Source organism: Buteo buteo, chromosome 9, assembly GCF_964188355.1.
Source record: "Buteo buteo chromosome 9, bButBut1.hap1.1, whole genome shotgun sequence".
Lineage (NCBI taxonomy): Eukaryota > Metazoa > Chordata > Aves > Accipitriformes > Accipitridae > Buteo > Buteo buteo.
Window position 1 is genome coordinate 18,960,751 of NC_134179.1, and position 11,038 is coordinate 18,971,788.

General features: G+C 42.6%; 1 protein-coding gene across 4 annotated transcripts in view; it reads right to left on the reverse strand.

The window, feature by feature from the left end:
- The window catches only part of MEIS1 (Meis homeobox 1), a 111,238-nt gene that overhangs the window by 70,270 nt on the left and 29,930 nt on the right, over nucleotides 1-11,038 (reverse strand). The gene's annotated exons all lie outside the window — the stretch shown is intronic.

The following is an 11,038-nucleotide window of genomic DNA, read 5'->3' on the forward strand; positions in this document are numbered from 1 at the left end:
AGCTGAATTAAATAAGTGGTGAGACACTAATGTTAGCACTGCTTGCTAATTTGTTTCTGATAGCTGTAACACCAAGGAACTTAGCACAACGCTCTTTCTAAAGGAAATACAAAAGGTCCTGAAAAAGCCCTGTACTTCGCAAGGGTGGTTGTTTTACTACCTTTCTTGCCAGGTTCACAGAATAAATGTGTAATAGTGGGAGGTAGTCACATCCAAGCCTATATATGAACAAACACACACACAAACTATAAATATTTATACACTGACATTCAAAGATTTTGTGGCTCAGTCTGCTCACCAACTGACAAAACAGCCCCCTGCTTTACCTACAGCCCATCATAAAACTACAACACGGCACCAAGTCTGACTGATAGTTATACTGAATTAATATTACCACTACTCTTGCTTTTACACAGCCAGCCTCAGGCAAAATTTGAATGGGTTACTCCAGACAGATACAGAAAAAAAGACAATGGCCAGAATCCTGTGCCAAAGCCTCTCCTAGGGCATCCTCGCTGCCACAGCCAGGGACAGGAGAGGATAAATAGGAGATGCTTTACTAAGTGGTGAAGGAAGGAGGCATGAGCATAATGTTTTAACTCCACTTTGTTGCGTCTTTTCCACCCCCTGCAATTTGCCTGCATCTTATCCCCTACTCTTTAGGAAGAGGCTGCTACACTCTGACATTACAGTGCCCTGAAAGAAACACAGTTTTAAATTGTGACACTTTACTTCAAGCAGTTCAGCTAACACTGACCACTTTATCTCCTTCCCCTGCTTTACGAAGGCAGCCAATGCAGAAGTGCATGTGCTATAACCCAGGGCCCCAGGCAGGAGCACCACAGTGGGGTTTCTCCTTCAGTGCTCTCTGTGCTGGGGAGGGAGGAGATCCTCTTGGCACGGCAACGAGAGCAACAAAAGGTTCTCCACCCTGCAAGCCTTGCTTCCATGACCTTCACTTGCTGACCAGACAGAGCTAAGATATGCCTTCTTCTGAAGTCCATCAGGATGCTACAGACTCCAGAATATTTTTAGCATGCATCCATGTGATACTAACTGCTATTCAGAGAGCTGGGGGAAGATTTAAGAATCAATTAGGTTATGTCCACCACCTTTAGCTTGTTTCTGAGGTCATAAGTGGTGCCTCCTAGTAGGTCTTCTCCCACCCTTCTGCAAAAGATGAATTCACAGCCCTGAGACAACAGACAGTATCAGAGTTGCAAGAACCATCGCTCTCCTGTGGCACAGGATCAGTCACAGAAAAACAAATGACTAAATGACAAGTAGTTGAAAAGGCTGCCCCCACTATATTTTTATTTATTTTTATGAAGTTTCTTCTTTCTGACACCTCCACATTATGCTTCTGCAAAGAGCAACCACAAAAAACTGCCTGCAAACTCTGTGATTGAGATTTTCAATGCTCATGAGGAAAAAATTTTTTTTTAAAAAAATATATAAATAAATCTATCTATCTATCTATCTGTCATCTGTGGCTATTAGACACCAGAGATACCACCTGGTGATGAGGAAGTTCCCAAGCCACAGAGTGCCTGAGGGTGGCAGAGAGCTCGCCTTGATGTGACACTGCTCCCACGGCACGTCACAGGCCCAGACAGGCTCTCCCATGTCCCTTCCCACCTCCCAAGCCCTACCAGCAAAAGTTCAAGTATGCCAAACCCAAGATAAAAAGGCTACATGGAGGAGGCATAATGGCTGAAGAGACAAGCCAGAGAGATAGAAGGTTTTACCAAAGACACCCTTGTTCAAAGACCCACCAGAGCACCGTCAGGCATTCGCTTAGTCACAGCCCTGTGATCCCGCACCAGCTCGGGGAGAAGAGACATTGGGTCTCTCTCTCTGGTATTTTGCATGGCACTGACTAGTGGGTCACCAGGCCAGCGAGAAGCAGTCCCCGATGAATTACATGGTGACAGGTGGCTCCGCCGCCGCCAAAAGCCGCAGGGGCTGCTCTGATCGCCCAGAGAAGGTCCCCGTCTCATTCATGAATTTCAAAAAAAAAAAAAAAAGCCTGTGTGCATCAATGTGCTTAGAAAAAATGATGTCAGCATCTTACAGTGCTGATCCTATTAATTAATCTCTTGAAGAATGCCCCCTCACCCACAAACATATAATGTAATGCCAGCTTAATCTTACCTAAAAAAAAAATACAATGCAATAAGATTACTAGTCTGACTCTGCTAACTGTTACAGCACTGCTTAATCCTGCATTTCAGTGCTTTTAACAAGCTCCTACAATACTGTACAGAGTTTATCAGAGCAGTTGTCGAGACAAGAAGGACTTATGTTTTAAACAATATAATTCCATCGTCTTTTATGCTCTTTACGCATTATGTTTATACAATGACTTTCATCCCGGAAGATCTCAAAGCCTATTGCCTGTTCCTGTCTCCACTGAAATCTTCCTTTCAGGTTTCATATTGGAGCAGGATTAGAAATGAAGAAGAAATATATATATATACACATAAAATACAAAATATAGATATCTATATATATAAGGGGGACTTATAGCAGCAAGATCTGCTGGGGCAGGAGGCTCATCCCTCCTGTACCCCAAATGCAGCTGGGACAAGCGACATCAAACTGGCCCCCTCCTCCCAAAAAACTGCAAGGGAACCCACCTCAGACCCTGCCCAAAAAAGCAGGCACAAACGTGACCTGTGAAAGTATCATTCCCCCCATCCCTGCAATAACTTTGCCATTGTCCCCAGGCCGCTCTCCCACCAGCACAGCCCCACTCCGGCAACACACACCCGCAGTGATGCATTTCCCAGTCTTTGCTGGTTATAGACATATTAAGCTTCCCATGGAATAGGAGAAGAAAGCTCTGCTCCCTCCCTGTAATTATCAAATCAGCCCGAAAATGAGGAAGAATTGAGAATCCTCATTATAGCACATCGTAAAACATGGTGAGGTCTCGCGCTCACTGTATGTTACTGGCACAGTCTGCCAACAAAACTTCACAAAGAGCGCAGGAATTCATGTTTGCAGAGATATTAAAGTCATAAAAGGGGAAATTTGTATTTTATTTTCCCACAGCCTAAATGAAGGTGAACCAAACAAATTTGGCAAAGAGTGCTAGTCAGATGCCATTTCCCACAGAAGCGTGGTATTTTCCTCTGGGAATAAAACATTTTCCTTCAACTACTGTTTATAACTCTTATCAGTTCAACAGCAATAGAGCCATCAAGTCCAATATCTTGTGGAAAAAAGTCAAGGTCAACAAGTACTTGCATTTTCGTTTATCTTTAGCTGCAATTGCTACTGACATTCAATTGGGTAATAAACATGAGGACTGTCAAATGCTCTCAGCAAACAGGTGATCCCAAAGCTATCAGAGAGAAAGAGGCTACTGCCAGGTAATCAAACAATTCTGTTGCAACAATTATGATTTGAGTGCATTCATTTACAGAAGCAATCACCTGTCAAATTTGAATGAATAGCATCAAACCATTCCCACCACCAGGGTAATAAGGGCGAGAAAATACAAACTATGTCTTACTTTCTTCCCAACAAAAGCATGCCAGCATTAGCAAGAGCCATCAAAAAGATAAATAAAAAAATCCAGTATCTTATTTCCTGAACTGAATTTTTAAAAATTATTTTAACATAGAAACTAGAGGAGATCAGTCCAAGTAGCTCAATCTCATGTCGATCTCTCCCAGGAGCAATAATGGGTGTTTAGGAAACCCGTATAGATACAGGGGGGTACACAGAAGCGACTGTGCCACAGCTCTGACTACCAGCACTTGGGCAGCTTCCTGAGCCAGTGGTTGCATCTGGACCAGCGTTTTTAACAGCTACAGAAGGACCTATTTTTCCAGAAATTGGTCTAATCTCTTTTTGTCCCCTGCTGACCTCCACAGCACACTGTAACAATAAATTTAACCCAACACGTGAAACATTTTTGTTTGTTTTAAACCTGCTAACGCTCTGGAAAGCTCCTGTGCTGTGAACACCCACCCTTAGTTCTTGCATTACGGGACAAGCACCCACTTTCTCCATACATAATTCATTATTCTAAAGACTTCTCTTCCAACCTTAGTCATCTTTTCTTTTCCCCTCCCAGCATTTCACGTGAGAGATAGGAAAATGGTTTACGCCAAGCAGCCTGATGGCACACCCTGTTGCACCACTAATCCAGAAACACTGCGTGTTTACGAGTTTATACTCATTGCGATAAAATGTTTCTCAAAAGCGGAGACCATCTCAGGAGCATGAATTTGCTTTTTTAACCTCCTATTTAAAGAGGTCAATGATGCACACCTGAAAGTCACACTCTGCCTGCATCAGACAGCAAAAGACTCAGCTGAAGCCACCAAGACCTGGAGAGGCAAATGGGGATAGTGCTGGTGTCTTCAAGATGGAAAGCATATGGGCCATACGGGAAGCTCATTGGTTTCAATGAGCCACCGCAACCTAAAGGAGCACGCCCAGGTTGTGTAGGGGAAAAAAAACCCCACCAGAATAAAGGAACAATTTTTCTAAATCAAATCATATCAGTGATCTTCAAAACACAAGACTCAGGTACTGCTAAAAAAGGTTATCTTGGACATCAAAAACTTCAAATCTATTTCTACAACTACTTGCAACCAAACCTCTCTCTGCCCCATCCAAGGAGGAAAGCAACATGCCCTTCAGTCCTACCTGACTATACCCGAGTTTTTAGGTAATGGCCCAAGATGTGATTTAGCAATGTAGTATTTTCCACCGCTGTTCCCTGCTTGGCACGTTCAAGACCCTGTCCTCAGTAACATACCTGGGGCCATGCAGACACACTTTGGGGCCTGCAAAAGCCCTGCACTGCTGATGGGATAGTCAGTTCAGGGTCAGGGCCATGTTCTTACGTACATGTCTATGTATACACAGACTTGCGCACAGCCACACAGATGTTTAATGGGCTAGACATTTCTAAGTTTAGAAAAACTTGCCAAGAAAAAGAAAAAAAAAAAAAAAGGACTCCAGCACATGAATTTTCCTGCTTGATTACAGGCAGGCCAAGAAGTCAGGAATATTTGTACTTCCATAGCCACTTTAAAGGTAAACAGTTCCCAAAGTCTTTTTCCCTTCTTTCGCTCTGCCAATGATGGCAATAGCTTCAGCCTGAAGGATCTGCCTACTGACATGATCGCCTCTCTGCTCCCCTCCAGGCTGGAAGCCTTTCCTGAGCAAAGACTGAAAGTTGCATTAAACCATGCTGAAATGGTTGTGCTGGTTTTGAACTGCTTATTATCTCTGGGGGCTGACCTGAAAAACAAGTTGGTACTTAGACAGAGAAATTCAAGTTTCCCCTGAATGGCAAATGGGAGGAAGGAAGGTTTTTTACAAGGAAAAGAATTCATTTACAACTGTGTTACCCACAATTTAGGCAAAACAAGCAACATTTATAAGTATTTAAGTTAGCTTTGCCAAATTGAAAGGAAAAACGCCTGGTAATAACAGATGTTGGGAGCTAATGCGAACGATTAAAATAAATCCTGACACCGGGAATAGATTGATGCTTGAATCATGACAGACACCCGCTACCAAGTGAGGACACTCTCCCATGCACCATACTGGAAGCATAACCCTGCCTAGCTGAGACACGGAGGCTTAACGCTGCCGAAATCTAACTTTAACAGCTGAATCAGACTGATGAGACAAAAAAAAAAAACAAACCACCAAACCAGAAGGACGAAAAAAACAGTTTCACGCCCTCCGGCTTTAGAGCAGAATGATAAATTGACATCGTGTTGTTATGAGCATAATCTTCAACTACTCAATCACTGTTAAAAAATAAAACATGATTCTGAGGAGATAAAAATAATTAATGCTGGTACTGTTGAAGAATATGCACCTACACGAAGAGTTTCAAATAAATATGGCATTGTTTTAAATCCTGTATCTCACGTCAAAGAGTGAGCACAGGTACTCACACTGATTTAAAGCAAACCGAGCGCTGCCCACTTGATGGAAAAGCAAGGAAAGAAAAGGGGATGGCAAAGCCTCAACAAGAAAACTGATACCGGTCCATTTCCAAACAAGCCTATTATGCTTAATTCAAGATTCACAATACATAAAGCACCAGAAAAAATACCAGGAGCAGCCCCTGTTGACTAATGCCCTGTCTCTTCCAATCGAGGGTCACATCCAGTCTAACCGATCGCATGATAATGGCATCAGAAAAGGTCAATCAAAGACAAGCTGAAGCTTCCACTGCCTGGCTGACCTTCGGAGCTTGTGACAAATTGCTATCAGTCAATGTCAACTAATGACAGCGGCTCTTTGGCTAATCAATTGTTCTAAAAATGATCAAGAAAACTACTCGCAGGACAGCTCATTTTCACATCAATGCCTGTGAAGTATGAAAAGCTCATTTTTTTTGAGTTTTTAATAAGCTCATAAGTAAAGCAGTTACTTGGTAACAGGGGTCACCTTAGTGAAAAGACAGAACCTTTGTCTGCCTTTTACATATTCTTTTATTACCATATTATAGTAAAAATATGCCATGCTATTACTATGCCAGAGGGCTACATAATAAAGTAGGTAATACTTCATACAATTATTTTTTTTTGAGATAAATACTTCTGCAGTTAAGGGGCCTCTGTTTGGATGTAAATAATTGTCAATACACTCTCCACATATTTAAATGCAAAGCAATCACCACCGGCACACAGGTGACGTGCCTGCTCATTACTCACCCAAACTTCATGTGACAGAGCTGGTAGGGAAAGCCACGCTGCAAAATCCAGCAGCGCTGCTGGGAAGTTAAGGTCTAACAGCAGCTATTTTGTTCTTAAACCCATCCACCCCATGCAAGTGCATCTTATTCCAACTATTTCCAACAGAATTCACATTCGGTAGGAAAACTGCATGCTCCGAAACCCCCAAAGCCCTGCAAAAGCCAACAGATGTTTCCGCCCTGGAAGGATTCTACGTGTAAAAGCCAACGTGGAAATGCACACAGGCTTGGGCTGTGGGACATATACCACAGTTCTCCCTGTATAGCAAAGGGGCAGCTGCGGACTGGAGATTTCTCCATCCCTTCATCATACCCACCTCTCCCAGCATCATCTTCAGCCACTTCTCAAAGCCTCATAGCCAGGCCACACTAAAATCTGCATTCACGCATTAAATATTTCCAAAACAACAAATCCACACTGGTCTAAGGCTTGAGAAGTTCTGGCACAATTATGCTTTGTTTTTCCATTAGGAGAGCGTTAGGTGATGTACATCACAGGGCATCACACCACAAGAAGCCTCTTGAGAAGATGCCGCATTGAGAGGGAACAAGGAGCCATCGTTAAAGCACAGCACCGCTTTTTACTCGGGTTTACCTCTTTACTTGGGTGACTCTCAACCACAGCACCTGTACTGCCGAAAAGGATTTACCGCAAGGAAAACATCCCTTGCCAACACAACCACCCCCAAAGCAATCCCCCACCTCACCACGGGGAAGCGGGGGGAAGCGCTAAACAAGAAACATTAAAACTTTTGTTTTCCTCCGAGAAACTGCAAAGTGACAGCAGTTTCAGGTTACACCCTAAACCTGCCTTGCTATGGTAGTTTTTCAAATTAAAATATCTTCTGTGGCCTCAGCCACTCTCAAGCCATCCATAGGCAAGAAAGAAAGGAGGCAGGGCAACACTTAAGCTCAGGCATAATTGGAAGTATGTGAAAAATGAAGTGTCAGTTCGGTCAATAAAGGGCAAAGGTGAAGGGGAACTGCAGCCCAAACTCGGTGCGAAATGTGCTCATTAAGACACCCAATCCGCGGGCTTCTGCTCACCTATCCCATTAGTCATCGGCCATCTGACCGCTTCAAATGCCTTGCCTCCCTGCTCTTATTACTTTTCTTCTCCCATGTTAAAAAAAAAAAAAAAAAAAAAAAGGTGAGCTGGTATATAAATCCTTGCTCAGTCATCTGGAACATAATGTGGCCCTTCTCTCCCCCTCCGTCCGGCTCTGCCGCCTGCCTTCGCAGCCTCCAAACAACTGCCTTGAGATTCCCGGCAATAATAAACGCAATTGCCTTTTTGCCTATAGGTTGCCTGAACTCCTACAAAAGCCTGAAAAAAACCCATTGCAGCCATTGATACATTTTTATAAAGAAATATCACCACTTTCTACTCCCAGCTTGAAAGAGCAACAATTATTTGGAGGTTAAAAAAATGTTTTGAACCCAGGCTGAGGCTTGCACAAAAAAAAAAGGGGGCAAGAAACAATATGCACAAACAGGAGACACTGACGGATTATTTTTTGTTTTCTTCTAAGCCATGTAGGAGAGCTAAACATGGGAATTAAAGAGCCCCACTCTAGATTAAAAGTGACTGTACCAAGCCTTTGTTCAGCATCCTCCTGGCCTGACTATTTGAAAAACAAACAAAATAGATCTGTTAATACCCCAGACAGGAATCTTAAAGTTAGGATATGCAGTAAGACAAAATAGCATTGCTGTGAGCTCAGCATCACCCGCCCATACCTAAGAACTTGCTTCTCTTTCTTTTTTAAATAGAATTTAGCAAGTTATTTCTCCGCTGTGTAAATTCTGATCTCTTCGCACCATTTGGAGACAGACCTCCAATGGTCCTTCATGATAAGTTCAGAGCAATGGGAAAACAGCCCATGAAACTTTTTCATAATATTATTCTGCATTCCTGTACTATAACTATCCTGTACGATGACACAATACCGGGCCTTTATAAGAGGTTGCATCAACATGCTATGCGATAACATATCCTGCTGTTCAGTGGCACGAGACCCCAGAACAGCTCCCTAGCAGTTAAATATGGATTTCTACAATAGATCAAAGCAGCTGGGAGTCATTACTATTTACTAAGTAAATAAATTTACATGTTAAAAAAGACTTTAAAATGTTTACAGGAAGGAGCATCTCTCTCCTGTTTTCAAAGGTAGTAATTTGATGTGTGTTGTGCATAGGGACATAAACAGGTTAAAAACGCACTTTGTGAGGATTAAAAGCAGTGATGAATCCTGTAAAGAAGAAAAATTTCCAAAAAGCCCAAAAATAGACCTTAACATAGTCTGGGTTAAAGACTAAGGGAGAAAAGAAAACTCTTACTAAGGGGCTTAAGCTTTCCAGTCTGTGTGCCTCTCTGAAAATGCAAAGCTTGCACTCACATCCTTGTGATACCTTCAGCCAGGTTGGAAACCCAGCCCAGAAGGTGCTTTTACCTACCCCAAAAGGGGAAGTAGGTTGTGGGAACAACCTAAAAATAGACAGTTTTAGAGGGTTGTATTTCTGGCGATTAGATTTGGGTTTTTTTAAATGGCAAATGTGCTCTTGACAGATGGAACCAAAAGGAACTTTTACAAACTCCTAAAAATAGGGAAGCCCATAATATACTGAATACATGTCATGCAATGCATGCTTCTCGAGTTAACTCCTGTGCTCGCAAGCATGAATGTGTCGGTCCCCAGCCTTTCGCTGCCACCCCTCTGCGGCACCCGGCTGCTGCGGCAGTGCCATGCTGGCTGCTTCCGCTGCCAAGAAAAGCATCCAGCAGAGGTGAACACCAGAGTTTGACCACAGTGTTGCCACTCATAAGGCCATAGAAGAAAAGCCTCCAAATCACGGCATTTTGAAATTAAATGTAGTTGAGGAGATGCAGGGTATTTGCTATCTTTTTCTTCTCTTCCCTTTTGGTCATTCAGGATCATGGTTTTTTACTTCTTCCCCACGCGGGAAGGCTAAAACCACGTTTGTTTTTTTTTTACAGGAGGTGTATATGCAGGCATGGGTGTGCTTAAACAAACGAGATTCCCCTATAACCTCAATCTTCAGAGAGCTTTGAGCAAACAAGACATAAAGCAAGGTTCAGTGAGACCACCGCTGCCTTTCCCACATCCCCATTCCTCAAAAAAAGACCATTTCCATAGGTGGCAAGTGGCCTGAAGGCAAGCCTCAATAACAGAGACCCCCTAGACAGGGTCTCCTTTCCAAAATGTCTTTCCCAGACTTGACCTGAGAGGTCCAGTTAGCAAATTCCCATTTTTTTTTACTCTTTCCTGAAGTTTTAATGCAATGAGCCTTCTCAAAACGCATCTATCAAGCGCTGGCAGCAATTCCAGCCTCAATAAACCTTACTCTGGCATTTGGGTAAAAGTTTCAGAACTAGCTAAAGCATCCCTGACAAGTCTTTCTGCGGATATTTAATAGGACTCAAGCTCTAAAGTCACTTTAGAAAACCCTTTCTGACTGAGATATAGCATGTACCTTGCTAGGAGCCGACCAGGATGGCGATGATAAAACATCAGATACAACTGGCACTCCAGACTAATAAAATGCCACATTGAGGAGAAAATGAAGACCAAAAATCTTAAAAAGTATACCAGGAAGTGAGTAGCTCGATTTCCAAAGGGCCCAAGAGGTTTAGGAGCATGCTGGCAAGCCTCCCCGCAGATGTTTTGTCCACGCACATATACACATGAACACGCGCACATCCGTCTAGCAAGAGAACAGCCCTATCCGAGCACAAAAAACCCCTCCAAACACCATGTTTTAGTTCAAAGCCTGTTTCTGCAGCAGCTTTTTCACCCTTAAAAAACCCGTGGATTTAAAGTTTGCTCCGAAAGCAAGGGGCTCTAATGAACATGTTGACACCACTTCAACTATAGCATTGTGAACAGCACCACTAGAATATATACGTATACATACTTGAAAGAAAAAAGGCCCCCTGAATTTATGTTGCATATCATTTTCCAGTAAAAGTCAGAGGTCAGAAGGTTACCAGTTTCTGCCTCAGCTCTGCAACAGTTTACTATTCCAGGCCCCATTTTTACTAGGCTATACTTGCGATGAAGTCAGCAACTTTTCTTTAAACAATAAAGTGTCTCAAATACTTAAAATCCTATAAAAGAGATGTTATTCACCATGTACGTTAGGTCCATGTGTATAAAAAAATTAAAATATACTGTTTAGTTTAAAAACTAATCTTGTTAAATGCAGACTTTGCAATGCTAATCAGTACTGTTCAACCTTTTTTTGGAAACACAATTCCTTTGTTGTCTAACAGCACTT